At 52.5% G+C, this 16,348-nt stretch overlaps 1 protein-coding gene and 1 long non-coding RNA gene across 4 annotated transcripts in view; one reads left to right on the top strand and one right to left on the bottom strand.

The window, feature by feature from the left end:
- The window catches only part of PBX1 (PBX homeobox 1), a 236,371-nt gene that overhangs the window by 122,790 nt on the left and 97,233 nt on the right, over window positions 1–16,348 (bottom strand). The gene's annotated exons all lie outside the window — the stretch shown is intronic.
- LOC109455652 (uncharacterized) lies at window positions 48–4,816 on the top strand. 2 transcript variants are annotated; one of them, XR_012492892.2, is made up of 6 exons: window positions 48–461; window positions 2,026–2,138; window positions 2,791–2,845; window positions 2,997–3,321; window positions 3,824–3,920; window positions 4,005–4,816. It is a non-coding gene; the product is annotated as an uncharacterized LOC109455652 (long non-coding RNA). The 2 variants fall into 2 exon arrangements; XR_012492893.2 differs by having other exon boundaries at window positions 49–461; window positions 3,027–3,321.

Genomic DNA, 16,348 nt, shown 5'->3' with positions numbered 1-16,348 from the left:
AAGCGAAACCAAGGCCAGTGATGGATGTTCACTAAGGGTCCTTCCAAGTCCAAAATTGAGCGATTCCGTGAAAACGCTGAACAGGAGAGGGAGGGGACCCCTGCAAGAGCACTCAAGGCCCCCACCGCCCCAATGCCAACAATAACAACACCCAGGGTGGGCTCCTTGCTGATGTGACCAGCACCGGAAGCACAGGGACACACATTAGGGTCAGACAAGCACGGCCCTGCTCGGGTAACAGCATGAGAGGCTCGGAAACGTGGCTTCCTGGGGGAGGTTCTCTGCCTTATCACTTAACACACATTTACTGTTTTGGTACCAACAACAGAAATCGTGGTATTTGCATCATGTTTTATAGCCTGCCAACACTTTCCTAAAGATGCCTGAGCTTAATCTTGATCGTAAAGGCTGAGGTGCTGTTGTCCCCACATCACAGATGAGGACCCTGACACCCAGAGCAGGTAAGTGACTTGCTCCAGGCCACAGAGCAGGTAACTGCCAGAGCGAGAGGGGGGCCCATAGCAACCGAGTCCTCAGGACTTCCTACGAGGTTGTCATGTGCAGAGGCAGGGCTGGCCGTGGCCAGGACACAAAGATGGGAGGAAGGGCCACAGGAGCCCGAGGCCAAGAAGCAGCTTCTCCGTGGACCTGGCCGGCACCTTCCCGCTCACATCTCCCGGCTCGTCCACCTCCTGTGGGATGTGCCCACGTCATTTCCTGTACAATGTACCCCGCCGACAGGAGGTGAGACAGACGCCCACTATCTGCCCCCCCCCCACCTTACAGCAAAACCACCAACCACGTTCTGGTCTGTGGGGAACAGCTAGGCTCTCGCCACATGAAGTGGCAGGGACGACTCGGGCAGGGGTCATAAGGCGCCAAGTCCCCAACTCCCCTTGTCCCCCAAGTCACAAGGCCCCTCCTAAGTCCCCAGTGGAGAAATGAGCAGAACCTGGGTCCCTGGGCCGGCCCTCCTCGCACACGATGTGTCCCCCAGCCATGGGACCCCGGCCCCTCCGGAGCAGCCCAGGCTTTGCTGTGTGGCTGCTACTGGTAACAGAGCGGTGTGAGGGGCAGCCTGTCCCCACGCCTGCGTCCCCACCGGGGAAGAGCCACACGCGCTCCCACGAGGGCCCGCGGCGGGAAGTCAGCACGCCGAGGGTTAAGCGCGCCCTGCAATGAGCACCCGGCCGGCGTGTGGGAGCCCATTACCTCCCGCCACATTACCTCATTCATTTCTTATCCGCGGATGGTTTATTTTCCCATGAGCACTCTGGCTCTCGGTATTAAGTCCCCTCCTTCGCCTCTATTTCTCTATCCATCACATTTAACACTCTGACAGTAACAGTCTATAATGTTTCTATTCTACAAAACCGCTCTGTCAACTCCGGGCTTCCAGAGCAGCAACTGAGGAAAATAAATAACAGCAACGCCAGGACGACAGCGTCCCAGCTCCCTTTCTGCCGGGCTTTTTTATTTTCTATTATTCTACAAAGGGAGAAAAAATAAAGGGGCTGCGGGAGGTGGGAGCCAAGAAGAGAAGAACTCGCTTCTTGTCCCCGAGACACGGAACAGACCTGAGGGGCAGCGTGGCATTTCCCGCTCAGACAAAGGAGTGAGTCCCCGGCTCGCCTCTGACTCCCCGACCACAGCTTCCGTCTTCATGGTGGTCACGCCGGGAAGGGCAGGTGCCCTGCACACCGTTCTCCTGCACCTGCAGCCCTGGGGCGAGAGCAGGGCACCCCATGCACGGTGTGGGGTGCGCCCCAAATTCTCGTGTCTTTTCTGGAGCAAGAGCCCCGGGAGGAGGGGCGCAGCCCACGGGTCCTCAACCTTTGTTCTGGGGGAGACGCCAGGGAGCCGTGGCCCTGGAACCCGGGAGCAGGTAGAAAGGCAGGAAAACGCTAACTCCTGAGAAATAAATCGTCTCCACCTTCCCAGGGTTTACCCTAACTGGGTTTATTTCCATCCTTTCGGATATAAATCACTTAAAACCATGTTATACTTCCATCCTGCTTCTTTAAGCGACATCCAGATAGACGGATGGATGGATACACCTGAACATCTGGCTTCTTCTTCATGACCCGAACCATTTGTCACAGGCCTGCCTGTTGTGTAGACTCCACCTGCGGGGCTGGGTAAGTTCCAGGTCTCCCGCATGGCGTTTTGCTGCCCCCCGAGTCTCCTGGCCGAAGGTACTGTGTGTAACGGTGTAGGAAAGAACCCTGGCCGTGCCGCCCAATCGTGGGAGCCAAACCTGACTGGGCACTACCTGGGGACCTCGTGTCTGAACCCCTGCCGTGCTGTGTCCTCACCTGTAAACTGAAGACAAGCGTATTACCTAGCTCCTGGGGTGGCTGGGACGGTTCGCTGGGCTAACACCTGTGTCTCAGGTGGTGTCTGCAGTTAGTACGCGATCTGCAAATGGCAGTGACAACCACACGTGTATTCTAGCAGGAGCGGGGCAAGCAGACAAGCCTACACTCAGAATACTGTTTGGAGTAAGAGTAAAGGGCCGTGGGCACTCTGACGGGTGTCCTGTGTGCACAGAGCTTATTTCGGTCGCGTAGAGGCCTGCTACATCAACGCCCTGGCTCCCCGTCGCTGCAGATGGGGGAGGCTGCCACCCTGAGTTCTGGAGGCTGAAGCTTCACACCAGAGGGGCTCGTTCAAGATAAAGAAGTAACCAGGGGGCAGAAGACCGTACGGGAGGAACAAGTAAAGGCCTTTCTTTCAGGGAGCCCTGCCTGCCCACCACGGTTCTGTAATTCCCTCTCTCCCCCCACACAGGGCTGTCCCTGAAAGAACAGGCAGAGTAGGTGCTGCGCATAAATCGCCTTGGCAGGTACGAGAGCCTCTGTACCTGTCACCAACAGGGCCGTTATTACTGCTCAGCTCCCCACGCCCCCACCCCCACCCCCAGCAGTTCATCAAAGGTGCTTGTGCACCTAGACGCACTGAGAGGGGACTCTCTCCCTCCTGGCACTGCTACCCAGAGGGCCATGGAGTTTCTTTTTCCACGGCAGGTGCGGCCAAATGGGGAAAAGCAGAGGCTCGGGCCCAAGCCTCCTGACAAGGGGAACCCTGGGGACTCACTGACTCCCCTGCCCAGACCCACTCCCCTCCTGGGGAAGGTCAGACTGCAGCTCGGTGAGGCACTTACTGCAAAGCTTCAGAAGAACGCCTGCATTCCATGGAGGGGCACACGAGAGGAGAAGTGAAGACCGAGTGAGGAATGGCAGTCCTGACACCCAGCGACACGGAGCAGCTGGCTCCTGACACTTCATTTCTCGTCCAGTTCAATCCCCCAAACCACCAAAGGTCATGTCTGCTTTTATGACTTGTTTGTGTGTGTGTGTGTGGGGGGCGCGAAGTGAGGACCATAATCAGACTAAGAGACATCAGTTCATTATTTCAAATGATTGCATTTCATTAGTGCTTCTCATGGTACTTCCTTGGCACTTTAATTTTCCTATTTTGGTGACAAAAAGGCAAAGGTGACCTCACAGTATCAAAGGTGTCCCCTAGGGAAAGAGTGAGCCTTTCATATAATTTCTCTCCGACAAATTAACATTGGGATGCACGCGGGTAAAGAAGGCATCGTGGGAAATACATAGGTGGGCACAGCGCCTGCTTCCTAACGTTTATAATTTAGTGAAGAGAGAGGGCTGTATGAACAAATGACTAAAATGAGGGGCTGACTAAGGGGTTGAAAATGATAAACTACGTGCTAATTAAAGCTACAGGTATTCTGTTATGGGACACGATAGCGGGCGCGATGAATCTGAACAGGGGTCTTACGAGAGCGTTCCGATTCCCACAGGGAGAGTGGCGTTGAGAGGCTCAGTGCTTTCATCATTACGGGCTCGGCTGCTCCGTCAACCAAGGCTCAAGTCCCTACTCTTCCAGCTCCCACCTGGGTGAGTTAGGGTAAGTGGTGTGGCCCCTCTAAGCTCAGTGCACTGGTCAAGCCAGCAGAGACAATGACAGTATGTACCTTGTAGCTTTTGCAGGGAGCAGTAAACGAAGTAACAAACGTGCTAACAGTGCCGGGTACACAGCCCCTCCATTAGGATTAGCGATGATTATTACAATCCCTCCTGAAGCCCTGTGAACCAGGCAATATGGTGACCTCCGCTTCCAAAATGAAGAAAACAGACACGGAAGACATGTGGTAACATGCCCGACGTCACACAGCCGATGGAGGACCAGGGCACAACGCCCAAGTTCTCCCCGCTGCGTTTCGTTCTGGTCCACCACAAACCCGGGCTCCCCCCAGAAAAGAGTCCCGGGAACTGGAGGCCTGACCTCCAAGGCACGATCCTAGCACATCATGCTTTGTCTCTGGAGCAACAAGGCCGAGGGATGTCGGAGCCACAGCTACCCAGGAAATCGACACTCACACAGAAGTGGTCCCAAAGTCCATGACCTTGACAGACCTGCCACGAGCTGACATGGACAAAACTCTACCTGCCACACAAACTCCCTGCTTTCCGTAACTTCCTTGTGCTTCACGCCAGCCAAGCCCATTCTCCCAGGAAACCAGATCAGAAAAGCTATAAACACAGACGCACACAGGGAGGGAAGACTCCTCAGAGCCTCGTTCAGACTTGCACGCACTGCAGCCCCGGCCTCGACGACAAGCCCGGCAAAGTCTCCTTCCCAGCAGTTACACGATAACGCGGCCTCTGTGACCACACCCCGGCTGTTTGAGGACAGGCATGATTGTTCTACAGTTGTTCACTGTGCTGAGTCATCGCCCATCTCAGACTTTTTGTGGACTCCAAATTAATAAATGAATTAAGTGACTCACTCATCCCTGACTCATCTGTTCACCCTCGACACCGAGATGGTCACCAGGCTCTGTTCATGTCTTTCCAAACAGTCTGATCCTTTTCATTCCCAAAATACCACTCGTTACCCGGAGCGGAGGTCCTTCTGTCTCCTGGCTGAAAGCCTCGTCTCCGGTGTCTGTCCAGTCCCAACACCCGCCCGTTTTACCCGCTAAAAGTCCTTACGTCAGGTTTCAGCATCTGCCATCTGTGTAAATGACCACTGGGTCTCCATGGCTCACCCCACGTCTGCCCTGCTCTGCTAGACATTCTGTGCCACGCTGCCAATGCCGGCCACGCAGGCCTCCCTTTAAGGTGATGTGAACGTGCCACCCTTCCCAACGCACATCCCCCATCCTGGTCTAAGCCACCATTTCCAAGGACAGTCCCACAGACAGACCCTGCGCATAGGAACAGGGGTATGTAAGTCTTACAGAGCATATCGACGGCCAAATGACCACTCAGGGCTGAGCTAGGGCTCTCTCAGTCCATCCACATACGATGTGGTACTAAAGTTTCCTGCATCGGGAGAACACTGGGCTGGTGGACGAGACGGCTCCTTAGTTCATAGGATGGATGGTTATGGCGTTCGTCCTATGTGCCCAAGCCTGTCCCAAAGCGTCGGGAGAAGAACGTAAAAAGGCACTGCCCTCAGGGAGCTCACAGTCCAACGGGGAGACATACATGTAACAAATAAAACGACAGAGACGAGCTACTGTAAGTTGGGATGAAGGCCACACCACGCAAAGTGAATATAAAGGAGGCACATCCGGGACGGGTCAGAGGACGGCTATGACGGACTGACAGGCAGTCGCTCACTGTGGGGCTAGCGGGTCCCGGGAACTCCTGCGAGAGGAGACTGTCCTCAAAGGTGTAAGAGAAAAGGGGGCAGGTACCAGGTACTGCCGGTCACACAACCTATTTGTGGCCAACAGTGAGGTAGAAGAAGAGGGTGGGACCACCCCTGGAAGGCAGGCGTGGACGAGGCTAACGTGTCTCTGCCAAGGTGTCCCGCGCTCCCCTGCACACCTCCACCTGCCTCCCTCACACACACTCGGTGGTGATCAGAAGGGAGCACACGCCGGAGGGTTTGGCCCCAGCAGCCTAGATAGAAAGCTGCGGCTTCCCCCACTCGGGAAAGCACGTGGGAATTCGAGGGCGTGAAAGTGACGTTGTTATGGTAATAATTTGAATGAGTTTCATATTCTAAATAACTGGCAAACCTCAGGTCTTAGACCATCATTAATATCACCATGACTTGTGACGTCCGTGCCAGCCGATCGTGGCACAATGGATTTGAGTCTGCAGCTGTTGGCACTGGGTCTGCCAGAGAAGAATTCTCAGTCGGGTGTGGCAAGTGGCTTTGCACACTGAGTGTCATGGCGGGCCTTACGGCCCAATGGGCTGCTTGCAGATCCAAGGGGCAGAGGCACCGCTCCCCGGGGGAGCGCACTGAGAAACACACGCCACGCTTGTCTAAATGTACTTACAAGACCGCCGACTTACGGTGTTGTCCAGTGCCCTCGGCCCTGGGGCATCAGGAGCATTGTACCAGCTCCCTCACAGGCACCCTGGGAATGCCAGGCCCCAACAGACAGCGTGAACAGCAGGGCCAGTTCAGAGGCCATCCCCACGTCACTCCACACCAGCGCTGTGACTGGGAGGTTAAAGCTGCCGTGTCACCGAGGAGTGGGGAGAGCCCGAGCCCACCACCTCTCTCCCCTGCAGAGAACTGGGGACACACGTAGTTACAGCAGCAAGCAGAGGTCCCAGGCTGCCTCCGGGGAGCAGCACAGTTGGGCCAAAGCTCACAGAAGCCAGTCTGGGTTTCCTCTCGACCCTGTAACTCTGTGGCCCTGGGTAACTTACTTAGCCTCTCTGTGCCTCAGTTTCCTTGTGTGAAATTCAGGCCTAATAAAAAGGAGCCCCACCCACACACATGGTCACTGGGAAGATTAGATGAGCTGGTGCTCACGGAAGTTTCTTTGAATGAGGTGTGACGTAGGTGTGTTATGTGATTGTAAAACATTTACCGTCTCATAACACATCTACGATACGGTCACTGAGCCCGACGCCCCTGCATCCTGCTCCCCTTGGGTCCCCTCCCCGCCCTCAGCCCCCTCCCCCATCTCCCTCTCGAGCCTGCTTCTACAGATAAATCACTTTTACTCCTTTGTTTATTTGTTCAGTGTTTCTTGCAAGTAGAGGGGCAGGCAGGATGGCTGTGTTATCTATCAGGGGCCCAGTTTCCTCTGAGGAGACCGGCCTCCTCTCCATATTGGCACCAACCCCTTTCACGCATGCGTTCATCCGTTCAACGTCTGTTAAGGGCCTACTACGCTCCGGCACTGGGTGGGTGACAGCGTCTCTCTGGGAACGCCAAGATTAACAAGGGCATTGGGGTCCCTTCTGAATCCACGCCCTTCTCCCTGACACTTACCCCACCCTCGTGCTCCTTCCTGCCCTGGGACACGCTGCCTGTGGTCAGTGAGCACATACCACGTACGTTCTTTACATTTCCCACAGCATACAGCGTGGCACACACAAATGCACACAGTAGGAGCTCAAACATGCCTGCAGACTTGAGCTGGGCACGGGCAAGAAGCCCGCTGGACGGGGGTGCAACAGTCAGGCAACCTTGGGTCCAGCAGGCTTCCCGTCGGCTGTGAGAAAGTCCAAGGTGGCCTATGGGCTGGGAGCTGCAGTGGCCGCCGGGTGGGGCTCGATGAGACCAGAGAGAAAGCTTCCAGCCCCTTCCTATTGTGGCGAGTCGATGACACAGCAGGAAGAGCAAAGCAAGGGGGCTCGGAACAACTCAAAACATGGTGCAAATGATCAAGGAGGGAAAACTACTGCTCGGAAGGAGACGCTATGAGCCAGCTGGTCTCTGGTGGGCACTGTGCTGGGTCAGGACGCACGACGCGGCCCCACCTCCTGACCCACCTCGCAACTCTCTTCCTGTGGGTGCTCTGTTTTGTTTTGTTTAAAGACTTACCGCTCTCCATCACCCTGTAACACGTCCTCAGGCCGCCCTTCAGAAGCCTGTGCATTCTCACGGCCTCCCCTTACTTGCCACCCAGTGACTTGTGACCCTGAACTGTACGGTGGTGTGGCCTCTCTGTGCCTCCATTGCTTCATCTATAAAATGGGGACAAGGGCTCCTGCTGTACCTGACTTGTCGGGTGCTGACAAAATCAGATGCGTCAGCATGTGTGGGACACAGATGTGCTTTAGAAACAAAAGTGTCGCTGCTATTGGAGTACTAGCTCTCCACTGCGGGCAAAGGGTGTTATTTTTAAATGCATCATTTTCAAGGTAAGGACCTACCGATCGCACCCAGAGCAGTCATTGCACAGGCATCCTGTTTCCTTTTTGCATCTCCCAACCCTCCAGAGACCTTTCTGGCCTCTTCTCTTAGTAGGCCTCACATCCCCTTCCAAAAAGTATAATTTTAAATGTTAGTTCCGAAGGCAAGCTTTGAGTCCTCTATATTCCTTCCCCACCAGCCTTTGTCTGTCTGTCTGGCTGGCTGGCTGGCTGATGCGCCTTCTTTCACAGAGACCCACAGCCCCCTCCCTTCCCGGCATCCGGCAAGGCAGAGATGATGACCCCTAATGAAACCTGCAGCCTGCAGACGCCGGAGCGCACGGGGCACAGAGGGGAGACCGCGGAGGACGCGGCCAGGACGCATGTAATCAGAAGGGTTATCTAATGCTAGTTTCATTCTAATTGAGTCAGTACCATATGTCACCCCGCAATAACATCGCAAGCAGCATGCAACTGAATACATATTTAATTCACATAATGGGTACAGCAGTACAAGTAATCAAGGCAGTTTGCCATAAGCCATAAAGAAATGTGTAGCTTGTTCCCTATCAAGAAACATTTGGCACTCAGGGAGAGAACTGTATCACCAGTGAGAGGGGGGACCGCCTCGGTGCAGAAGCTCGGGGGACAAGGGGCGGGGACGTGGGGGAGACAGAAGAGGCGAGGGGAACCCACGAAAACACCGACGAGCTGGGAGCCTGAGAATGAAAATCAATGAAGGCACAGTGTCGGCGGCCCGTGGCCGTCTCAGTATAATTACCAGTAATGGGTTTATTGGCACGAGCTTCGCAATCGAACGCGAAATGTGCCCCCGAATTTCCTGCGCTGTCATGGGTCCTTCTCGTCCCCTCCCAGGAAACGGACGCAACTACGCAGGGTTAAAAAACATTTTCTTTTTCCCCCCGTGTCCTTTCATCTGGATTGGCATCTGACTGAAACCTGCTGGCCCATTCCCTTCATTTCCTCCCTCAAAGAGATGATTAATACGGCTGGCAACGCTCATCAATATCTTTGGACAGATCAACTGGAGTTTTCATTAAACCCATATTAATGTCCAAGCTACACAGCTGTGGACAGGTTAGTCTGGGAAACAAGGAAAAAGGAAGCGAGAAGGGAGGAAAACGCTCCCCTCACCTCCGCTCCCTCATCGCCAGGAATCAGCAGCAGACCAGGCCCTTCCCTCATTAGCGCTTCTCCCACCAACATGTTTTGATGTATATTTCATGAGGATAAACAAACATTCATTTCACTTTGGGAAGGTGTTTGCTGTAATGTATTGTCAGCGTAGCCAGCAATGAGGGGACATTAATTTCAATTCTGGTGTTTAAACACTTTGGCGAGTCCCAATTACTCATTCCCCAGCTCGATACCAGGAGCCCCCAGGAAGGTCCCGGGCAGCGGGTGGTACAGCTCCCCCCCACCCCAGACGCAGAGCCCTTCTCGGGTGGGGCCTGCGGGGAGGGGGCAAGATGGCACTGCTGCCCCACCACTCCTCAGTCAGCCGGCGACAGGGCCACTTCCGGGAAGACGGGCCTTGCGCGACTGCGGTCCTTAGGACAAGCTGTGAGCAGACGGAGTTTGGAAAGGCAGTTAAATCCTGTCTTTTCTTGCCTACATCAGAGGATGCTAACCATTTCATGGAGAAGAGCAAAGCCTTGTCCTGCAGAAAGGGAAACATTGGGAGAAGAGGGAGTGAATGGACGGAGCGTCATGTGTCACAGATGGAGACCTTAGGAATGGATGCATAAGAGGCGGTGGCCTTGGGGCCATGGGAGGGGCCCCTGGTGGCAGCTGCCAGCCATTCCTATGCTCACCAGAAAGTAAGTGCAGCCTTTCCATCCTGCAAAGGGTCAGGGGCTCATCCAGCACATGGGCAAAGGTCTGGATGGGTTCTGCAAAGCGAGGGGACCAAGCACATTTCAGTGACCAGATTCCGTGTGTAGCTCCACTTCTGACAGCACCTGACCTGTAGCTAAGAGCCCCCCAGCGATGAGCCAAACCTCCCTTTCAATGGTCACTGGCCTGTGGACACATGCAGATACACCAGCGTCTCCCTACTTAGAGGAACTGGCCAGTGAATTCCTCGCCAAACACACAGGGTCCCAAACAGGTGCCCACAGCAGGACACTGCTGGGGGAGGTTAGTGGGATCCAAAAAACACGGAAGCAATAAAGACAAAGAAAAACCCTCCTGTTTCTTATCGAAGTTACTTCTTCCTTAAGTGAGTGCTAAGTCCAGAGTTTCTCCACATACAAGGTTTTGAAAAAGAACGCAGAACCAAGTGCCAGCAGCCAATGCTGTCACGGTTCCTAGATGCCTGTCCCACCTCGTATTGCCACTAAGACATACGTACAAAATGCTCTCAAGACCTTGCGTGTGTTTGGCTTTATTCAGAAGTGCAGTGAAACCTGGCAGTCACACATGCTGGGCTGACACACGACAAACACCAGTAAGTACACAGGGACCTCCAGTTCGGTCCCGAAATATTCCGTGCTGACGACAAACGGCTGTGCCTTAACCCACCTCTCTACCTGTGCCACGCGGCTTGCTGGTAAATAGTCTCAATGCCACTTCTGCATCCAATAGTTATGAATGGTCCACACATCACTCATTTGTCCAAGGCTCAGGATGTACCTGACCTGGGCCCAGGGGACAAGGGACATAAAGTGGAAGCCTTAGCTCTCTCACTGACAGTCAGACCAGGCAAGTTTGCTAAAACAGAGAAGCCTGTAAGATCCGGCTCTCCAGCAGAGTGGGGAGACTGGGACACAGGCACATCGTGCCGTCACAGATCAAAGGCTGTGTGCCGAACAGGATCCAGACCTGACACCTCAGCTGTAAAACGTGCAACAGCAGCAGCCACCATAACAGCGATATCCGTCACGCCCACCTACCACGTTAGGGCTCTGCGTGTCCTCCCTTCTGGTGCTCACAGTCCCTGCCTGGGGGTAGCTTCCCTGGATGGTGAGTAACGGAGGTCTGCAGAGTTAAGCAGCAAGCCCAGGCTCATCAGAATTCCAGCGTGGGCCTGACTTGCGTCCGGGCTCTTCGTGCCGGGCCCGGCCGCACTTGGGGACACTCCCCTGATGGTCTCCACCCAGAGGCTGCAAGAAGGCCACGGGCTCAGGTTTTCTCCAGCATGAGGGCCCCCCACCCCCACCCCCGTGTGCACAGAATGCGGCCTGGCTTGGGAATCGTCTCTCATGCCTGTGCAACTTGGCAGAAGTGACTCACCCAAGTCCCAGCTCCCCGGCTGAAAAATGGAGATGGGACGTACCGTATCGAACTGTTGTGCTAACTGGGAAAACATTTGCGGAAGCCCTAACACTGCTTCTTGTCCAGAAGCCACGAACAGTAACTCTCCTCTGGTCTCCCGGAACCCTCGCCCTTGTGGGGGAGACAGAAGGACTCCACGCATATTCCAGACTCTAGGAGCAGGGAGTGGGGCCAGGGTTCAGGTGGCTGACGGCTGCTTCCCACGTCCACTGCATTCCCTCCACCCCGGGAAGCAGGAAGGTGGCCCTAATTTGTAGGTGAGATAAGGCCCTCCTGTTTCTGGAGCACCGTGATAAGTCGCTGCGATGCTATTTTCGTGAGCTAAAAGTACACTTCTCATGAAAATAGGACTAAAAATAACAACAACACAACAATGCACAGAGATATAGGAGAGGCCACCCCCATCTCTCAGGAATAGCTGTGACAGCAGGAAGCCTTCAAACAGTGGGCTGCAGAAAAGTCTGCACAGAACCACCACATTCTGCTCGTGCTTTCGGGTTATCAGACATCTCCTAAGAGACGGAGCCGGGAGTCTGGATTCAGAAACCTGCGCTTGAGACCTGACCCCGGTCTGTAACATCCTGTGTCCTCGAGGAAGTCACTCAACCCCTCTAAGACTCAGTTTCCCAATTCATGATTGGTGCTAGTAATTTATGTCCGATTCCTAGGGTCGCGGTGGCGACTAAATGAGCTAATAAATCTACAAGTGAGTTTCCTTTCTTCCTCGTGAAGTTCAACATGCACGGCTAAGTGGTTCTTCACCATATGAGGGCTGCATCAGGCTTATTTACTTTCTAGATTGTAGATACGCGTGCAGGCAAAAGATGGATGGATTCTGCAAGTAAAGAACAAAGAAGTGACATCGTGAGCTCGGTGACTCTAATCGCTCCTTGCCAATGTGACGTGGCACGAGGGTGACTCTGTCCCAGGAAGCGCTTTGGAAAAGCACCCCCTCCATTTTAAGTGATTTCGGGGGTGCAGGGGGATGACTGTCTGACCGTATTTAGGAAGTAACATCGATCCTTAGGAAGTCACAACTATGTGGCCATAAGGTCACAGCTCAATGCCCAGACAGGCCACTCACGTCTCCGAGTCTGGGACACTTGCAGAAACATGTAGTCTGCCCAAGCCCAGAGCTGGGGTCTGAGAAGTCTCTTGGTCTGCCCTGACCACGTGGGATCCTTTTGTCCAGTATCTGTCCATTTTGGCTTCTAAAAATGTTAAAGCATTTTCTAAACCTGCTTCTCTAAACTTAGGGAGAGCAGTAAGGCACCGATTTCCTTTGTTCACTCTCAGTTTTTCAGAATTGATAATGCACACAAGAGATCAAAGAATAAAGACCGTTCTTTCATTTCGGCAACACTTCCACAAAACATCCAGAAACAGGGGAAACATGATAATGCTATCTGCCGGAGGTAGGTAGAGCTCTGTGTGGATACGTCCACAGAACAAAAACAGCAACACCTGAGCTCGAGGAAGTCCCAAGGATATCTACAGGCTGGTTTAAAGTAAGTCTAGCTGTTCGATCGTCTGTACATAAGCAACAGGGAAGAAATCATGGGCATGATGATAAATCTTAAAGTGAGCCTCCACCAACCCCAGAAAGCAGTAGCACAGCACAGGCACACATCCAAACCAAAAGGTCCCATCATAGGAAGCTCCTGCACCAGCTCAGCAGGCTGAACTAGCTCGGCTGGCGATGGACCCACTCTGCGCACGTGCGCAAGTGGGGTGTGGCCCCTGACACTGCGACAAGGGGAGGAGACAGCAGAGACTTAGCTTCCCTGCACACGACCTGGCTTTTAAGCCCAGCTGCACCATGACCTGTGCAGTGCTGGGGCCACACAGGGCCTCCCGTCCCAGTTCTCGCCTTTGTGACCCAGGGACAATGACCTCAGCCCTATTTGTGTCACTTGTCCTGTGCATCACAGCGGTAGGGCTGAGACAACGGGGCCTGATGAAGGAGCACTGACTTGCCATCGCAGGGCCAGGTTAAAGTCTCATTGGGGATACTCTCTGCAGGACCCCGGGCAAATTCCTGGGGAGCCTGGGTTTCCTCTTCTGTCCTGCTTTGGGGCGCCCTGATGGGGAGCAAATGAAGTCACAGCTGATGGAGCTGGAGGCTGCACGCCCTACACAAATGCCAGTGTCGCTGACGGACAGAGGGTCCTGCAAATGCAACTTGTTCCACGCGTCCTGATTTCTGTCAGGCGACTTTGAGTTTTAAACCAAATTGGATGATGCGGGTAGAACCGCACTCTCTTACGAGGCTTTCTCTCCCTTTCTCTCTCCCTGCTCAGCACATGCTCTCCTCTTCAGAACATTCGCAGCCTGGGTTCTGAGGGAACTGGCACCTGGGGAAAATAAATGAACGGAAGAGGGGAGACTGACACCCCTGAGGGCTGCTCTGTCCACCGCAATCCTGTGGAAGGGAGGGAGGTAGAGGTGAGCGAAAGGGGAAGGGAGAATTCCCTTCCTCCAGCTCAGTGAGGGGCTCTGATCCGGGAGGGGCTCGGCCTGGCAGGACCGCCAGCATATACAGGCCACACTGGCCTGTCACTCAGCCACCCACCCCATGAGCAGCCTGTGGAGGGAAGAGGCTACTTAATAGGAGGAGAAAACTAAGGGGTAGACCTGGCACCTGCTTATCCTGAGGCCACATGATTACTGTTTTGCTCTTAGATCTGGAAGTTTGCAGCTCACGGGTAGAGCTGATAGTTGACAAAAAACATCAACTTTTAAGTGACTAAAAGTCATCATTCTTAAATTAAAAGTTCCTTGAGGTCAGGATTTTTTTTTTCTATTTTGTTTACTAATGTATTCCAAGCACTGAGAACAGTGCCCAGCATCTAATAGATGCTCAATAAATATTTATTCAATGGGTGGATGGGTGGGCAGGCAGGTGGATAGACATGGACGGACAGATGGATGGGAGGATGGATGGATGGGTGGATGGATGGATGGATGGATGGACGGACGGATGGACAGACAGATGGGAGGATGGTTGGATAAATTGGTGCTTCCCATGGGTCCAGGAAGAGCTGTACCAGAATCACTCTTATTTCTCAACGCCTGCAAAGAAAGTGAGTGATTCCAAAATGCAGTTTACGAGTATGTGCCGTTTTCTCACTGACTGAGCACAAGCCAAGAGCCTGTCCAAACTGGGGGAGGCTGGCTGAGAGGATGTTAAAGGACAGAAGGACGGCATCTTTCCACCTCTTTCCGTCAGGCCTACAATGTCTTTGGTACATCACCTCTGTCCTAGCAAGTCCATAACAAAGATTTGAGTTATAATTATATTACCACTGTATGTAAGTGACATACTGATACGTTTATGGAATGCTTACATTGTATACCACGCAAACAGGGGTGATTTTGTGTGCTGAGCACTTACACCACTCCCCCCAAGGTCTTTTTCATGCCACTCATCTATTTAAGAAGTTTCTTTATTACCGAGTAAATATTCTTACCAGCAGAGACAAAGGGGAATCTGGGGTCCCTGGGACAAAAGATCAAAACTTGAGAAGAGTGGACTTTAAATTAATGTCTTTTTGCAATTATATTTCCTTTACTTTCTGTGTACCGTTCTGGAACGAAGATGAACAGGCTGGTGAAGCAGAGTTTCTCTCCTCACCGGCCAGCATCCCGGCCTGACAATCCGCGGTCACGTATCTTTAAACAGCGCTGTTTCTAAAAGGCCGCTCTAATTAACCTCACAATTAATATTTGAAACCATCAAAAGTCCAAAGATTTATTTTAAATGCTTAATTAACTTTTCACCTTATTTTTCATTTATTTGCTTTCTAGTTTTATTCTCTATAGTTAGTGTGTGTGTCTATGTGTACACGCGCGCACACACACACACACACACACACACACACACACTTCATTTGCTACTACCTGAGCACAAATAAAAAACTACAACCAGTTTTCCTCTCCAGTTCTCAGGCTGTAATTCATTTTGCAATGAAAAGGTTTGCATTTTTTTAAATGTCAGGCTTACGCATAGTAGGTACTCTATAAATGTCTGTAGAATTATAAACTAAGAATAAAGAAAGTATAAATAACACACAGAAACTCGAGGAATTGGGAGTGTTCAGCCTAGAGAAGAGAAGATGAAGAGGAAAAAATACTGGTCTGCAAACATTTGAGGGGCCTTTGAGCAGAGAGAAATGGGTTTGGTTTACACGTATCCAAGGGGAGAGCGCAGATAGATGGAGGAACGTTTCACGGAGGCAGATTCAGCGCCAGAGGAAAAAAACAGCCTGTTTGATATATACAATAGCCTAATAGCTTTTCAATTAAAAATAATTATCTAAAAAAGCTCCTTTAAGGTAGAAAAACAATGTGATCTTACTACCAATTTCTAGAAGTATTTAGACAATATCCAGACGACACTCGCCAGCTCTGCAGCAGCTACTATCTTGGTAGATCCACTGGGTAGGCGTTTAAAAATGGATCCCTTTTGAATCTGTAATTCTAAAATTGTTAATGTCCTCTCTTTCTGATGCCCCCAAAACTAGCTTAAAGGCTTTCTTTTAATTAAAAAAAAAGGGGGGCAAATGAATATAGTAAATGTTTGCTTTATGATCTTCTAGAATATAATTTTTTAGCAACTAATCTCTTGTTCTCATAGAATGCCTGCTGGACCCATCTACGTAAAAGCGGGCTTTCCTTCTGCGGTTGGTAAACCATCCAGCCAGGCCTCCCTACGACAGCACAGGGGCCGGGTCTCTGCTGTACCCTTAGGGCTGGTTCCCGCCAGGAAGGAAGAAAGCTTTCCTTACTTTCACATGGTCACCAGCGTTTCCGATGACAGCGCCTTTGTCCACGTAAGATCAGCTCAGTGAGTTTACAAAAAAGAAACAGAAGAAGAACCACCAGCAGCAGCAGAGAGTTTGGAGTCAGAAGAC

This window comes from Rhinolophus sinicus, chromosome 11 (genome assembly GCF_057876585.1).
Source record: "Rhinolophus sinicus isolate RSI-liver-muscle chromosome 11, RSI-T2T, whole genome shotgun sequence".
NCBI classification, from domain to species: Eukaryota; Metazoa; Chordata; class Mammalia; order Chiroptera; family Rhinolophidae; genus Rhinolophus; species Rhinolophus sinicus.
This window is presented reverse-complemented; position numbering and strand designations above follow the sequence as displayed.